Source organism: Acomys russatus, chromosome 9, assembly GCF_903995435.1.
Source record: "Acomys russatus chromosome 9, mAcoRus1.1, whole genome shotgun sequence".
NCBI classification, from domain to species: Eukaryota; Metazoa; Chordata; class Mammalia; order Rodentia; family Muridae; genus Acomys; species Acomys russatus.
This window is the reverse complement of record NC_067145.1, coordinates 23,262,639-23,281,261: the sequence shown is the minus strand read 5'-3', so window position 1 is coordinate 23,281,261 and position 18,623 is coordinate 23,262,639.

The following is an 18,623-nucleotide window of genomic DNA, read 5'->3' as shown; positions in this document are numbered from 1 at the left end:
CATTTACACTGTTGCCATAGTGGCTATCCCTGTTTGCATTCCACTAGTAAAAAGTAAGTATTCTATTTTCCCCATACCCTCACCAGCGTAAATTGTCATTTGTGTTGTTGGTCTTGGTTATTCTGAATGGAATAAAATATAATATCAAAGCAGTGGTATCTTTCATTTCCCTGATGGTTAAGTGTGTTGAACATTTTAAGTTGTAGTTGTCCTTAGGTATTTTTGCTTCATATTTGGGGAACACTATTTAATTCTAGACTCCATTTTACCTGGGTTATTGTTTTCTTTCTTAATGTTTTTTATAATTTTTTTAGGTTTATTTATTTATTTTAATGGACATTCTGCCTGTGTAGCATTGCTGACATGGAAAACTATCTACACAGTGATGATAAACAGGGCATCAGTTTTTGGGAGTCTTGGGAACCAATGCCTGTTGGCATCTATCTTCAGTGTCATGTAACTTTAGATATCCTCTCCACAATCATCATTTTCTTTCTGCTGTCAGATAGTTCTATCTTAATTATAAAGATTCTTACAATTATCTTGCCAAGAACCAGTCTCAAGGAGCCACTTTTTATGCCAAGACTCCTTTAACACACCCTGTGCTCACCATAACTTTGCTAAGGTCACCTTGTGCCTCTAAACACATGATATCCGATATCTTCATTAGATGAGAAATCCAGAATATGATACATGGTAAACATTGCACCAGAAATCTTTCTGCCATTTATATATACAATATAAAACAAATAAATAAATTACATTCTAAATAGTTCAGCACCCACCTACCCAAGCTGATGCAATAAGTAAGACTCCAGCTGCTGAGCTGACAGACCTTGAAATCAATAGCAATGGTGGCTTTAATCCAAGACGAGCCAGATGGGGCACATTTTTAGCAAATAACTTGAATAATTATCCTGCCTGTCAACAGGTCTGCCCTGTCTTAGAATAGAACGAAGGCATAAGCATAAACTGGGGATGGAACATAATCTTCTAGTGTCTGTGTGGGAAGCAGAACTCACAGCCTAATAGACAGAATTATAAATATTGTAATAGAGTTATCATGGAGCTCAAACTGAAAAGCAGCTGGATTGTAGCAGTCAAAATGCTATAGCCTCGGGCTTGAATCGGAATGTGCACAGATGAAGAAACTTTGTATCAAATGTTCCGTTCTACAGCACAATGGAGCTGAAAGGAAAAGTATACTGCTACTTGCTCAAGGGAAGAAGGGTCTCATTATTTGGAACGTCTTAGCCAGGGATTTCCTCCCAGGGATCAGCAGTGATGATATCTGAGGGAGTCTTTTTTGACAGAAGTTCCTCTGGTTGAAGTATTGGCAACTGTAGGGCATGTCTCGAGAGGAATGAAGAGAACTTAAGAAATCTCTAATAGCACTTCTGGGATATAAGAATTTCCCAAGGCTCTCATAGTATGGCCATGAATTCATGAGTCAGAGAGTTGCAAGATTATCTTCCAGTGATACTAAGCCTACAGGTGCATATGCACAGCCACTGATGTGTTGTGTGTGCTTAATCTGTAACCTATGGTGTGACAGTACAGTCATACAGGTTGCTGTAATTAATGAATAACAGGTAAGAACTTAAAGGCTGTTGAATACATGCTGAAAACTTTCTTCTGTGATCGTGTTGTTTTCATTGAACCAGAAATTTTTGGCTATTAAATATAATAGTCTTGGCTATAGTTCTCTGGCTGTGAAAAGTAGTAAACATCAAAGGAAAAGTTTGCAAAAAGCCATAGGGGTTGTACTATTAGAGAAATTAACTTTCCTCTTTCAACAGCAAACAACTGCCAATACCTCCTGAGCTAGGTGTAGGATTCTGTGATCAGGTCTGCTTTTCATTTATTTTGGCTCTGGGAAAACTAGACATGTACCAGAAGAAAAATAAAATTGTCTTTCCTTCACCCAACATAATAATTAACTCAAAGCCACACACAGACACAACCAATTATAATCCCAAATACACCCTAGAATAAGTAAAAAGGATTTTAGTATCATATAAGACACAAAAGTACAAGAAAATAGGAAAAGTAACACTCTGAGAAGTTGGCTTAGGTAATAATTTCTATGACCCCAAGAGCAAATTTACAATAATAAGATTGAAACAATAATGATATTGAAGTAAAATCTTACAGTAAAGAAAATAACCAACAAATAGAAGGAACAACCTACACGTGAGAAGATACTGATTCCCTAGCTGCCAAAATATGAATAGCCATGATATATAAGAAGTCAAAACTTTTAGCATAAAAGAGAAATCTTGAATTGAAAAGTGGGTAAATTATTTGAAAGATTCTCTTTCACAGAAGAAATACAAATTGCCAACAATTACATCAAATTTCTATATCATTAGCCATCAGGGAAAGCGAAAAAAAAAAGTTACAATGATTTTATGTATCTTTTGATCCAATTATATGGAGAAAAATCACTGAAATTGAGGACATGGAGGAAAAATATCTCTGCGGTTCTGTTAGGGATAATGTTCATTAGTGCAACTAGTATGAAAATCATTATCCACAACATACTAAAATATTATATATTACATACTCCATGACTTAGCTATGCCAATTCTGCTTTTATACACAAATATGCTAAATCATTGTGCCTCCATGATAAATATATGTCTTATATCTATCTGCGTTTATTGTGACACCATTAGCTAGCACACAGAATGTTGCTAGATGCTCTTCAATGGATGAATAGATAAAGTAAATGTATGTATACAGGTAGGCTTTGAACTTTTTCAAACTTACTTTATTTGGGGTTCTTTAATGCCTACACTTCCTTTCCAACCCAACTACCCTAGATAGGAGAGAAAAGAGGTTAGTGAGAACAGACATAGACCTTCAAGACTCAGTTCCTAGGAGTGATTCCACTAAACAGATTCCAGCAGACCCTTTAAACAGAAAACCAGCAGTTCACCAAAGCCTGAATCCGAAACCTTGCAGGGTCTTCTGGAGCAGTTCTCTCTAGGAGCATCTCAAAGCAGAGTGATCAACAGCCAAACAATAGGAAACAATGCCAAGACCAAAAGGCCAAGTTCAGAGCACATATTAGGATGCTTATCAGTTGGCAAAGACCATGCCCCCACAATAGAGAACGTGAGAGGCAGTGCAAGGGAAAAGCATCACAGCAGCTGTAGATAGAGGTGTGTGTGTGTGTGTGTGTGTGTGTGTGTGTGTGTGTGTGTGTGTGTGTGTGTTTGTGTGTAGACAAACATCACGTGTTCTCTCAAAAGTCTGTTTCCAATGGACAAACACGGCACACCTTCACACAAGTCTGTTTCACATCCCACACATGGAATCAAAACAAAAACATGTTTACATTGACTGCGTATACACAGTGGGAAAATATTCTGCAGTAAGGAATAACTATGTTCTTTCATTCTCTGCGAATATGACTGAGTAGGCAGACATTGTGTTAAGTGAAATAAGACAGACACAGAAAGGCAATTACTGCATGCATATTGAAGTCTAAAAGGAAACTCAACCTGAATCCAGAGTAACCACTGTTAGAAATTTGGAGATTATATGGCATACAGGAAGCAGGATTTTCTTAATACATGTTGTGTGAATGTTCTAATATATAGCAATGGATGGCATTAATCTAAACAGATGAATGCCTTAAATAAAATCACAACAAACTATAAAAGAAATGCTTCAATATGTAAAATGACAAAACTTACCTTGTGTCTGGTGTTAAAATGTTGAACAAATCCCCCAGAGTAAAGGAATACTTCAGCAACACAGTTGGCATAATTCTGTTGCTAAGGAGATCATGAACACTATGAATAGGAAATAAATAGCCCTTTCTTAATAAATTGTTTATGTCTATGGCACTTTTAGAAGTTTCTTCAGAATTAAAGTATGACTACACCACTTCAATTTAACTGATCATTCTCTTGATTTGATAAAAGGTGGACAATGAATTCTAAATGTGAAAAAATGGGAGATTTTAAACTCCAAAGGATTTATTAAAAGTTTAACCCAAATATTAAGAATTTTTCATCTGACCTTTGCAGATTATTTTATATATAATGTGCCAGGCATCTCATTTTAAAAGTTAAATCCAAACACTGTCTTATAAACCAAATTAAGTTAATTGCTATGCTTTGTAAATGATATGTTGTGTCCCCCAAAGACACATGTGCTGGAAATTAGTCTCCAGCTCAGTACTGTTGGAGGAGTGGACGTAAATCCTTCAGTGTCCTCCATGTTCACGTGCTGATCTCTGAGTAAAGTATAATTTCAAATATCGATAATGAATGAGTTAACCTCTTCTTATACATTTCTACCAATACTAAATTTCTATACTTACAAATAGTTATGATTCTAGAAAACAATAAATACAAGTAATTTATTATAGATAAAAAGAGACAAGGATAGAGGAGATAGAGGTGACAGAAACAAAATTCATCATGGAGTCAGCGGCTCCCCAAGTGGAAGAGTTGCAAGCATTTTGAAGTCCATTCATAAAAATGTCTCTCAACCTAAGTTAGTAGATAAAACAACAAGGAAAGAAATCTTGAAAACTGACTTAAATGAATGAAGCTAGTCTTGCTTTTACATTGAAAAATACAGTGTGGCTCTTAGCTAAATAATGTAAAGTAAATAATAAAGTAAAATAACTACAAAGGTTCGAATCTTCATTGGCATTTAAAATCCAATAAAAAAAAGTATGCAACACTTGAAGAGCACCAGCTAGGTATATACTACTAATGATAGCTGTGACTTTAAGATAAGTTCATTTCCCTGGATCAGAGGATTGCAAATGTTTGTTTGTTTTAAAGGAAAATTTTTCTTTGCTTTGGGGGTTTTATTTTGTTTTGTTTTCATTTTGTTTTTAGGAAACTTTCTATTGTTACTCATGTATAACTATTGCACATTGTGATGGGCTTCAGAGCATCGTATCCACATAAGTATATACCTGGTATTCTAACAGTTCTATCTTTCCCTTCCCCCTCCTTCCAATTTCTTATTTCTTCTTGATCTTGCTTTTTATCTTATGTCCTTCACACACACACACACACACACACACACACATGCACATATATACACACACATGTGTGCACACACATTCACACACACATGCACGCACACGTGTGCACACTCACACACATGCATACACTCACACGCACACACATTCACACACACACACACACACACACACACACACACACACACACACACCTCTCTGCAGCTGCTGTGAGACTTCTGCCTTGCACTGCCTCTCACCTATTTTTCTCTGTCTCCCCGCCTTCCTTCTCTCTCTCAATAACACTCTCTCCTTCCCTCCCATGCTCCTTTATTTTTCTCTCTCTACATTGTATATTTTTCATACTGAGTATAATCACAAGATTTTAGGGTTCTCTCGTTGTCTCAAGCCACACTTCCAACCTGCTGCAGCTGTGCTCACTGATAATCGATCGATCACTAGGAATCAATCACTTCTCCTCCTCTGGAATCCAACCCTCTAGAACAAGCCAGAGACATCTCTTGTTCCAACTTTCCCATTTCTTTCTTTCTTTGCTTATTACTGAAGCTACTGTTTAGGAGAAAAAAATAACATTTATCTTTTAATAAAAAATTGTTTGGAAACTATAACCGTTTAGATGGGGTCGTATTTATAACATGCTAGGCTATTGTGATTTGTGTTTTAGAAGAACTGAAATTACCTGTTCGCAAGGATATAGTGTAGCCATTGGTGTTAAAGCATACATAGCTTGCTTTTACGAGAAAGGCTGACTTCTTTTAAAGAAAATAAGTCTGTAAAGATTTGATAGATAAATTTTACATAACAAGTAAGAATAAAACTACCCAAAGCAGACAAGGCATTGATTCTAAAACTGAAAGCATACAAAATAACTGTGATTTGATAATAGCTGCTAATCTAAATGAAATTATAAGATAAATAAGCATGTATCACACAAAAGAAAACATAACATGATTTATGCCGATCCAAATGCCACAGAACTTAATGTTTAATGTTGCTGTGGATTTTTATTTATATTTGCAATTAAAGAAATATCAGATTTCTCCCGAAAAAATAATCAGAGAGATAAGAAACAATTAACAACAGATTATTCAATGTACAAGTCCAAAATGTCTTGACCTATAATCTTAACACACTAGGCAGTATAATGGCCTGAATTGGAGGATAATCGTGTCTAAAATCAGAGCTAGATTACTTCCCAGGACTGACAGAACTATTATACAGTGGTAAATCAACGACGAGTGCAATAGAGCTCACTCGCTCATACTACAGTTATCAGCTCACATGTGTGAGCCATGAAGAACTTGTGGGTGCTTCTTCCATTTTAAAACTGAAGAATGTGCACATTAGATGGAATTTCTTTCAATTCATAGAAATCAGGTAGAGGTCAGAGCTAAGCATTAGCAATTCCATTCACTTTCAATATCAGTATTAATAGTTTCCTATAATAATGAAAGTATAAGATAACCTGGGCACGGACACACACACACAGTCTCTATGTATTCATGTCTTTCAATGGAGTTAATTCATAGCAAGTACTGCATATTGACTGACTAGGTAAATCATGACAAAAGCTGGAGCTCTTAAAACTAGCAACAACTTGTAATAAGATGTTATAAAGACTTAAGGAAAATTGACAAAAAAACAGTAGAAAGTTCATTTATGGATAAGAGGTAGAGTTGTTCAGAAGTAGCAACTTGGCCTAGCAGTAATGCTAGGTGAATTGGTCTTTCCCTAGGGTAGGGAACGGCACATAAGGAACTACACCTCTCCATCACACGGCATCCACATGCTATTTAGTAGCCCTTGTAATTTGATTTGCATCTGCCTTTTACTACCTATGTGTTTATAATGTTCATTAACAAGGTGCTGGATTATAAAGTCTGCTCTAGATACATGTTAAAACACCTGAAATGATGTTTAATAAATCGCTATAATGTTGGATAGAATCATCTGGCATTTTTTCTAATGGAGAAATAATATCAAATATAATTTAGCCATGCCATCAGTTAATCTGTGTGTTTAAGACAGGAAAAATGCAATCACAGTGTAGCAATAATTATTATGGAGGTAGCCCACCTCCATAGAGGCACACAGTGACACAACTGACTCTTTAAAACATTTGAACACGGTTACTCTCTATTACTAAACCTCCAAGGACAAAGCAAAATAGTGTTTTAGTGTTTACAATTTATGCTAAACAAAATACTTACCACAAGAATGGGCAAAGTTTGTTATTTTAAGGCCATTTTGAAATTTTCCTTCATGTTCAGAGACATGGTGAATTTCTATGAAAGAAAAAGGGCAAGAAAAGCTCAGGAATACCATGAATTCTGCAAACCTTTAAGCTTCATTGTTGTGATTAATATATTAGTCTCATAGACAGGACAATAGCAAAGATTAAACCATATGGTTTATGGAGCTTTATTGTCAATTTGGGATACTAATGTACTTAACAGCTATAAATCGAGGTATAACAGAACTATACTTCACACTGAATTTTATTCACAAAACAATCCACAAAAGCTCCTTTGCCAGCCAGAATACTGGTACCAGTGAGTTTGCAATTCAGTGAGAGACCCAGTGTCAAGGCAATCAGGAGACTTAACGAGTAAGTCATCTACCATCTCCTGTGTGCAGTTAGAACTCCAAGCACTCAGGACACTAGAACATGGAATTGTCCAGCATAAGAGCCTTCTTAAAAGATTTTGTAAAGAGTAGATAGTCACATTATGTGCTAATGTGAATATCACCAATATATGTTTTAAATAAACAAACAGTATACATAATAAACTATGAGTCCTTTGAGCATAGAGTAAATAATGGAACTTGCAAAACCTATTGGAGCCCTACCATTTTAAAGTAATCGTGGTTAGTAATTTTTTTTTCTCTTTTTAAAGATTTATTTATTTATTTATTTATTTATTTATTTATTTTTTATTGATTTATTCTTGTTACATCTCAATGTTTATCCCATCCCTTGTATCCTCACATTCCTCCCTCCCCATTTTCCCATTATTCCCCTCCCCTATGACTGTTCTTGAGGGGGATTACGTCCCCCTATATATTCTCATAGGGTATCAAGTCTCTTCTTGGCTACTTGCTGTCCTTCCTCTGAGTGCCACCAGGTCTCCCCCTCCAGGGGACATGGTCAAATGTGAGGCACCAGAGTACGTGAGAAAGTCATATCACACTCTCCACTCAACTGTGGAGAATATTCTGACCATTGGCTAGATCTGGGAAGGGGTTTAAAGTTTACCTCCTGTATTGTCCTTGGCTGGTGCCTTAGTTTGAGCGGGACCCCTGGGCCCAAATCTGCCTATCATATTGTTCTACTTGTAGATTTCTAGGACCCTCTGGATCCTTTTATTTTGCTGTTCTCCCATGCGTCTCTCATTTAGAGTCCCAATAGGATGCCTTCCCCTCTGTCCCAGTTTCCTGGTAAGTGAAGGCTTTCGTGGGACATGCCCCTTGGGCTAGTATGCAGATATAAGTGAGTATATACCATTTGATTCTTTCTGCCTCTGGATTAACTCACTCATTATGATCATTTCTAGCTCAATCCAATTATCCACAAATTTCGGGAATTCCTTGTTTTTAATAGCTGAGTAGTATTCCATAGTGTATATGTACCACAGTTTCTTTATCCACTCTTCTACTGAGGGACACTTAGGCTGTTTCCATGTTCTGGCTATTATGAATAAGGCTGCTATGAACATGGTTGAGCAAATTTTCTTGTTGTGTGCTGGAGCATCTTCTGGGTATATTCCAAGGAGTGGAATAGCTGGGTCTTGAGGAAGCCCTATTCCCATTTTTCTGAGATAGCACCAGATAGTAATTTTTTTATTTTTATTTTATTATAATTTATTCACATTACATCCCAATTTTAATCCCATTGCTTTTATCTTCCTGTTCCTACCTTCCTTCCCTCTTCTGCCCTATTCCCTTCCCCTTAGACCTCTGACCTATGGGATCCTCCTTCCCCACTGTCTGACCACAGCCTATCAGTTCTCATCTGGATAGCCTGCATCCACTTCCTCTGTGTTCCTACATGCCCTCTGCTCCAAGGGGTCAGTGATCAAATTGCAGGCACCAGAGTTCTTGTCAGAGGCAGTCCCCAACTCTCCATGTGAACCCCCTCACACACACACACACATGGAGAACGAGCTGTCCATCAGCTACATCTGAGCAAGAGATCTAAGTTCTCTGCTTGCAATGTGTTTTGTTGGTGTATCAGTTTGCGCAGGCGCTCCTGGGTCTAGATCCTCAGGCCTTGATAGTCTCCTTCTGGAGCTCCTCACACTCTCTTACCCTATCTTTCCATGCCCCAACTCTTCCATACAATTCTCAGAGCTTTGCTAAGAGTCAGGCTGGGAGTCCCAGCATCTGCCCATCCCCCGCTGAGTGGTGTCTCTCAGATGACATCTATGTTGAGCTAATATCCACTTATAAGTGAGTATATATCATGTGTGTCTTTTTGGGTCTGGATTACCTCACTCGGGATGATCTTTTCTAGTTCTATCCATTGGTCTCCAATTTCACGAGCTGAATAGTATCCCATTGTGTAAGTGTACCGCAATTTCTTTATCCATTCTTTGGATAAAGAGGGGCATCTAGGTTGTTTCTAGATACTGGATATTATGAATAAAGCTGCTATGAACATAGTAGCGTATGCACCTTGGTGATCTGAGGCAAGGTCATCCTGCCTCAGCTGCCTCAGTGTGGGGTTACAGATATGCACCTCTATGTCTGGCATTACCTTATTTAAAATAAATAAATTAAGGAGATTGTCTCTGACATGGATTCTGTTGCCTGTTTATCTGTCACTTCTCCCTGGCAGGGCTGCTTCGATGTGCTGGGGTGAGTTGGTATGGGTGAGGCTCCCTCATCTGAGGAGTAGGGGAGGGTGTGTAAAGGGAAGTGAGAGGGAGGATGGGAGGTAAGGAAGAAGAGGGAGGGCCTATGATCAGGATATAAAGTGAATAATTAATTAACTTAAAATTTTTAAGTATATATTTCAAATAAATTACTTGTGATTTTGCCAACTTGGTTATGTTTTAACCATTTGAGTAAATTGTGTTAACAAAACCAACATGTATTTAGAAAAAAATTAAATAAATAAACTAAGCTGGTGGCTAGGGTATGTGAGGCATCATTCATTGTCAAACTCCTTAGCACTGTTTTATTGGGTTATTAGTCATGGGGTGGTAGTCAGAGGTAAGTTATGAATATTTTCAGAATCCAGGTTGATAATACATTCTAAAATCTAACTTTGATAGAGGGTGAGATGTAAGAAAGTGGCCTACAAATGTTCTGACAAATATGTAGAGAATATTGATCTGAGGTGGGAATGACCACAGGTAAAAAACATTACAGAACACAAAATTATAGTATATTAAATGTGGACACCAATTCTGTGGCCCTCTTGCCACTAGCAGAAGTGTGTAGACCCTCCCTTTGAGCCCCAGTGTGAGCGGCAACAGGATGGTAGAACAAGTGCTTGTGATGCTGTCTATGGCAGCTTCACTGTGCAAGCCTTACAGACAGTGAACTTGGACTTTTGTCCTTGAAAATCATTCTTCAAACTCGAATTCACTGTGTAATTGTTGTTACCTAGAGTTCCTGTGTTGTCAGGAATCCCCAAACAAGTGGAGGGATCCTGAGGAATGAGCCACTGTGGAGTAAAATGTAGGGAGATGAAGAGTGACATAGTGTTTATAGACAACACACAACTTCCCTACACACAAGTCAACGGCGTACAAGAGGAGAAACAATCTTGAAAGATTTTCCTCTGGGACAAGACACTATAGGTAATAATGTGTGAATGGGAAATCAATTATCTACTTGACCCCTTTCCAAATTCCTTCTCATGGGAGCTAGAACAAAATAAAACTGCCATTATAAGATATCACACCCAGAATTCATCCACAAAGCATAAATTATACCAGGCATCACGTTTTTGAGCTTTACACATACTAACTTAAGTCCATAAACAGTCAAGTGGTGATTTTTGCTAATATTTTATGTGATATCTAACAATTATTTTCCTCAACATAACATGATATAATATATGCAGAGTTTCTAATTAGAGGCTTCACAACACAGTTCAATTGTTTCTAACTTCTTAATGAAGTTAGGATAGAAGGATAAAGTTTAGAGGGAATTACGTTGCAAACCGCATGGCTCTTTATTTTGTATAATGGTGAAATAATAAAGGTATGGACAGAAAGACGGGGAATCCAGTACATAGCATCATGCTCTTTTAGAATCCAGAGTGAGTATACATTTTAATAGAACAAGTACTTTAGCTAAGTATGTAAATAGTTGTGACTATTAATTCATCAGGATAGTATCTAGAATAAACTGAAATAGTTGTTTTCAAAATATGGTAGGAAATGAAAGAAAAATTAATCGATAATAGAAATCATAAATCATTTTTATAGAATAAAGTTGTTTCTTTGTTCTGTGTTTTATGGTTATGACAATCAAATTTCCTTGATATGCAGGTCATCTCTTACTGACATAATACTTGCATTATGTAGGATGAGCAATATTTAAAGTAATCATTAATATCCAAGCCACATTTGAAAAATACATTTCTTTTTTAAGTCAAGGAATCAGGTAATAATTTACTACTGAAGTCAGGTTTGGGTACGGATGGTAAATCCATTGTTTCTTCTTTGATTGTTCAAAAATTATTAGTTCTCTAATTTTGGTTCATAAAAGCATATTATGTAAGTTTAATAGTGGGTTTCCTTGTTTTCATTTAAGTATTTTGTTTTAGTGTACTCTTGTTAGATATATAATTTAGAAACTTAGGAATTTGAAGATTGAAGTCATTTGATCAATAATAATTCTGGAGCATTGAATGAGTTAGCTTCCAACTTAAGTAAATATATAAAGAGATACAGCTCAAATTCAATATGCACCTTGGCTGAGAAGATAGAATGTAAGAATTTATTGTTTTATAGCTGAGGGGAAGAAGGCATGCTACGGTGAGTATTGGAAAGGACAGTGATTCCTCCTATATTATTAGTAACTAAATATGTGATTGTGAAAATAAAGGAAATATTTAGGTGGTGTTTGTAGGGGCTTTGGTAGTCTATCTCTCTCATTAGTTCATGAAAAAATAGAATTTAAACAGAAAGTTGAGACTATACATAGAAATTTCAGTATGCCTTGATTATGTAATATGGTGAGTCTGAATTTATTTTCAATGTGTTGTGTAATTCTTGTGCATGCCAGAATAATAATGAGGGACAAGTGAAGCTAAATTACTAGATGATAAAAAAAAATGAAAAACAAAGAATTGGTTTCAGAAGCTCTTTCGGAGTAAAGGGCCCCTTCAGAGTCGCCTTGCAAGCTTCATACTGTGATATGGCATTATTAGATTAGGAGTAAAATTTACCCACTAAAGAACATATGTTCTGATGGTAAGATGTAGCTTGCAAATGCTGTTGCCAGAAATGCAGAAGTAAAAATGATTCATTATTTTGGGTTTCTACGAAAATGTATAACCTACACTCTGCCCTCATCTATGTGAAAACAACACAGATGAAGAACACAGAAGGCACATCCATGTCACAAAGAGGGAGCGATGATGCGTAGTGTACATATTAGTGGGTACTTACGAATGATGAGAATGAGGCAATTGCATCAATATGTAATGCATTTCTAGAATGTTTCCAATTTTTTTTTATTAATTTATTCTTGTTACATCTCAATGTTTATCCCATCCCTTGTATCCTCCCATTCCTCCCCCCCCCCATTTTCCCATTATTCCCCTCCCCTATGACTGTTCCTGAGGGGGATTACCTCCCCCTATATATTCTCATAGGGTATCAAGTCTCTTCTTGGCTACTTGCTGTCCATCCTCTGAGTGCCACCAGGTCTCCCCCTCCAGGGGACATGGTCAAATGTGAGGCACCAGAGTACGTGAGAAAGTCGTATCACACTCTCCACTCAACTGTGGAGAATATTCTGACCATTGGCTAGATCTGGGAAGGGGTTTAAAGTTTACCTCCTGTATTGTCCAATTTTTAAAATATTAGACAAATACCAATACTAAGTCAAGATTTCACACATCATGAATTTTACAGTTAAAATTTGCAATTTTCTGACATTGTCATCTTCAACTGTGTGTGTGTGTGTGTGTATGTCTGTGTGTCTGTGCGTAGCTACAACTAGATTTTAAAAAGCTATGAATCATAGAAAGAGCAAGGCAGTACATGATGGGGTGGAGAAAGTAAAAGGAAATGGGGAAAAATATAATTGTATTTTCATTTCAAATAGTTAAAAAAATCTTTATAAAAATGAAATTGGCATACATTTCCAGCTGTTACTGAACTAGATCTCAACAAACATTTTTTTTAATTTTTATTTTATTTTAATTTATTGTACATGAGTGCTTTATCTGCAGAAGAGGGTATCAGATTACATTATAGATGGTTGTGAGCCACCATGTGGTTGCTGGGAATTGAACTCATGACCTCTGGAAGAGCAGGTGGCGCTCTTAACCACTGAGCCATCTCTCCAGCCCCAACAAATACAATTTAACATTATAAAATGTCGACTCAGTCATAAACATAGTTTGAAACTAATTCTCTCTCTAATAGAAACATTATGCTCTGTAGTTCTTTCACAGTCCAGTTTATCCAGTTATTTTTAAGGAGTCTTTTTGCTTAATGTGCACGGTTATTTCAAGACATGCATGCCCAGTATCTACAGAGGTCAGAGAACTGCCAGGTCCTCCGGACCTGGGGATACAGATTATCTCATGAGCTGCCATGTGGGTGCTGGGAACTGAACCAAGATCACTTGCAAAAGCAGCCAGTGTCTGCACCCCTGAGCCATCTCTCCGTCCCTCTCTGGTTATGTTAGAGATAATCAAATTATCTCCATTTAAAAAGATGAAGGACACAGAGCACCCTTATTTAATTTCTCATCCTTGAAGTCTCTGAATGGGCTGAGGATTTTAAGTCTGTGAGAACTAGAGAATTGAGAGAGTTGCGTTTTCTTTCTCCATGTTTTCCTCTCCTTTCTAATTACGTTCACAAAGGCCCTTTTCAGCACTACAACCACTCCCAGCCATGAGCAACTTATGATGTTGATTTATGTCATAACATCTGACTTTCTACAGGCTGAACAATCGGTCAAGGCCAATCATACATGAATATTCCTAAAAGAGCTATTTCCTTACTCAAATCATGCTTAATATTCCTTTAGTGTAAATACTATTTACTGAAATATTTAACCAACTGGGTCAAAAGTAATATTCTCCTTAACATAAATGAAAGTGACACACGTTCTCTGTTTCCTCCACTAACAGAAAGTTGTCCTGTGTGACCCACATCTTCATGCTTCGTATAAGAATTCTTATATGAACATTAATCTCATTTATGTAATTCATTTTACTTCAGGAAAACTGCTACCATGTAACATTAACAATTACTTATTCCCATCATAAATATGTTTTCTTGTCATAAAGGACTAAAAATAAAACAAACCCCAGGAAGGTACATGAGTATGCAGCACTCACAGTGAGACACCCTGAGGAGAGCTCTACCAAGTAATCCATTTGTGGCACTAACACCTGACCCACAGAGAATTCTGTCACTGTATCAATCCAAACGCATTATGAAAAAAACCAGACTTAAGCAATAGAAGACTATGAAATTTTAGTGTTGGAGGGAAAAAGTTGACTCTGAGAAACTAATACTATTCTGTAGCTGTTTTATTAAAATTCTGTCAAACTTGTTTCCTTTTTCTACTTTGCTGTCTTTAGCTTAAAAGTCTGTTTTTTTTTATCACCTCCTATGTATGAACTGTGCTCCACTCTCTGCGCTTGTGTGATCCTTGGTGTCCTAAAGATAATAATTGGCAATCTAGTATACAGGGCACATTTGAAGCCTGACAGTGAACATTTATTTAAAAACAAGGTATGCTAGTACACACCCTTAATTATGACACTTGGGAGATAGAGTCACAATGGTCACTTTGTTTCTTAGGTCAGCTTTGTCTACGAAGTGAATTACAGGTCAGCCATGTATATGGCAATACCTTGTCTCAAAATACTTAAACCAAACAAACAAAAATCCACATAGAATACAATAGATGTTCTTCCATATAAAGTCATGATAAATTCTTATGAAAATTAGGTAGACCAAAGACTAGGAAGAAAAAATAATCTGAAACTATTGCATTTTCTTGAATAAGAAAGCAAACCACATAAAACTTATCGTGAGTCCCCTTACTTGACAGTTCTAATGAGAGTATAAATTCAGAGTGTAACAGAGGAAACAAATCACATGCCAAATCATGGATTTATAGACATTGCTAACTTGCAATGTAAACACAACCTCTAGCTGTTTTAAAGTAACTCCAGGGAAGATCTGAAATCAGTTTTCTACCACAGTCCCTGGCAAAACACAGCAATGCCTGATACCTGTGTTTGTTCCTTGTAATTAAAAACAAGCATGTTCTAAATAGTTGCACATAATCTGAGGTCAAAGTGCAATGTTAGGACAGCTGAGTTAGCTCAGCTGCACTTTTAGACAACAATTAATTTCCATAATTAGGCTTGAAACACATAATTTGAAAAGAAACTGAACCTTCCTTCCCCAAGGCCTATTCTGCTACAGTAGAAATTCATATTTCTTGGAACAGAGGCAAAGCATCAATAATATAACCTGGAATATATTGGACAAAGAGTTACATGACAAAATCCGCTGATATTTTTTATTAGGAAAGTTCTTTCTTCCCTGTTCTAACATGGATAGCCACTATCTCTTATTTGTAATAAGAGCTTTTGGCCATTCCTTACCATCAAACATGTACCCCTCTTTACTGTCTGATGTATCAGCTTTATGGCCAACATTAACTTTTATCTATGTGCAGAATTGACAAAATGTCAGGAAGGATGTACTCTTTAAAATAGGATAGAAATCTCACTTTACCACCGACAGAAAACTCACCAAACTGCAGTCTTTTATGCTTGATAGAAGCCTTTGTGCCATGACAGCTGTAAGGGTTATGATATATCAATGTTACAGATTAAAACTGGTGCCTGAAAAACTGAGAATAGAAAAGAAAATGAGCTGGTCTTCTGTTGGGGAAGCAAGGTGTTTGGCTAGATGTCCTCTCAGACAGTTTGACCAGCAGGTGCAAAACTCCAAAGCTGAGCAGGAGTTACGACACCATGAGATGGGATCCGCCATTCTATGGTGTGGGATCCAAAATCCAATAGTGCAGGAACCATGGTGGGAGACTCACTATTCTGTGGTGTGGGATCCACCATGCTTTGGGTTCTGAGCAAGCATCTTTACCCCTCATTTGTATATTCCAACATCACCCACAGTGTAGGGATTCCACTAACTTTTTTTTTTTTTTTTTTTTTTTGCTACTTGTCTCTGAGGCCTTGGTTGACTCTTCTTAAGGATCTCAGTAAGCAATTCAGAGAGTCATTTCAGTTTTTGAGGGTGAAACCTCCACGGAACCCCTGTAATGCATGCAGGAGCTTTCCTTTCAGCTTGTGACTTTCTTGAAACGGCCTTCTCGGGGCTGGGATTGCAGACATGTCCCCATTCATGTCTTGCTTTTCTCCTTCTGCTTCGCACTCTATTTAAAGACATTCAGTCCATAAACATGATTTAGAGTACCCCAATTTCAACAAATATAATAGAGAAGTAAGAACTCCCTCCAACTCTGATGCTGAGCTTGTTGTCATATCACAAGGCTGGTAAACAAAAGAAGGGCATCAAGAACAGCAATTAATAAATGGGAATTCATGAAACTGAAAACAGAATACCAATTTTTCAGATTAAATGGCAGGCTACAGAAGGGAAGAAGATATTTACCAATTGCACACCAGATAGAGGCCTAATATCTAAAATACATGAATAAATCTAAATAGAACCACCAAATATCAGGGGAGAAAAAAAATCCCAACTAGATATCTCTCAACACCAAATAGAACCCCAGTGCCAGGAAAGTAGGAATCTTATAAAACAACAAACAAAACAACACACTATTGTTGAAGCTATTGGTTCCTCCTTACAACATGATAAAAGGTTCCTAATGCTGAAGGCAACGCCTATACAACTCATTGTGAACATAGAAAATTCAAGCTGCCTCCTACCTAGAGATTTCACCGCTACTGAGTAGTGTTCGTGGTAATAGAAATTACTCTACACATTATAAGCAGAGGAAAGTAAGCACGCAACCAGCATTAAACCTTGCAACCTACAATAGTGACCTGACTCCATGCTACACTGGTACAACAGTGGCACAAAAGTTGTAGGAGTAACCAACCACTATCTGATTTTACTTAAGGCCCACTCCATGAGATGGAACCCATGCCCCACACTGCACAAATGGTCAAGAATCTGAGAGTAGCTGGGCCATAGATCTCAGGGTAAAATCAAATATTGCTGTTCTTTTGAAGGAACATAGCAATAAACTGCCTCTTAGCAATATTCTACTGTCGTCATAGGTAAATACCTTGCTCTGTCATCGTTATTCAAGCTTCCTTCCTCAGTATATGAGAACAAGCAGAGAACACTGGAGAAAAGGAGGCAGAAAGACTGGAAGATGCAGAGGGGATGGAGGACACCAAAGGAAGAAGGCCTTGTAAACACAGAAGAATATATGCAGATACGAAATCACAGAGACTGCGGCAGTGAGTACAGGGCTTACTTCTACTGGTCTAGCTGGACGGGGTTCTAGTGCTGAGAGAAGAGGAAGACACAAGCATCCATTCCAAACGAATGGCTATCTACAACTGAAAACTGATCACAAAGGAAAAGCTAGTGTTTTCAAACAGAGTCCAGATTGGTGTTAAAAAAAAAAAAAGAAAGAAAGAAAGAAAAGAAAGAAAGAAAGAAAAAGAAAAAGAAAAAGAAAAAAAGTAGAAAAGAAAATGGAATAGATGGCCAACACAAAATGAACTCAGTGATAATTTTGAATAATTTTTCTTTTCTAATTCTTTTTCTTTAACCTTACAGGTCTTTTGCTTATATTTTATGGCTTCTGATTTTGTTTTTAAAAGTTTTCTGTGTATGTCAATATGTGTATCTTCAGCATCTGTATGTGGTTTCTGTGCTTTTTCTTTAACTCTTTTCATTCAGTCGCTTGTGTGTTTTATTTAATTTAATCTTATTTGTTATTGTCATAATCATCATTAATGTTATTTCATATGTCTGTTTGTTTTGTAATGAGAAAGAGAGAAAAAGATATCAGCTTGGATGGGAGGGAAGGTTGGGAGACAGTGGGATGAGTTGAGGAAAGCGAGACTGGAATCAGAATATTCTGTATGAAAAATATTATTTTCAATTAAAAAAACAGAAATTTTTGTTGAAATCACAGGGTCTTGTCTTAGATGGCTTGCAGTGCCTTCATGGCTGTTTGTAGTCAGCTGGGAGCTGACCCTGATACTGGTTTTGAGAACATGATAGTTTCATGGAGATGGAAAAATACTATTTTATAAGGCAACAAAAATTAAAGTAGGAAAGAGAAAAAACTGTAGGTATAATTTAGAGCTATTGCTCAATGTGGGCCACATGAGCTTAATCTCCCTGGTGAATTTCAATGCTCTATATCTAAGGGCTGAGAGATG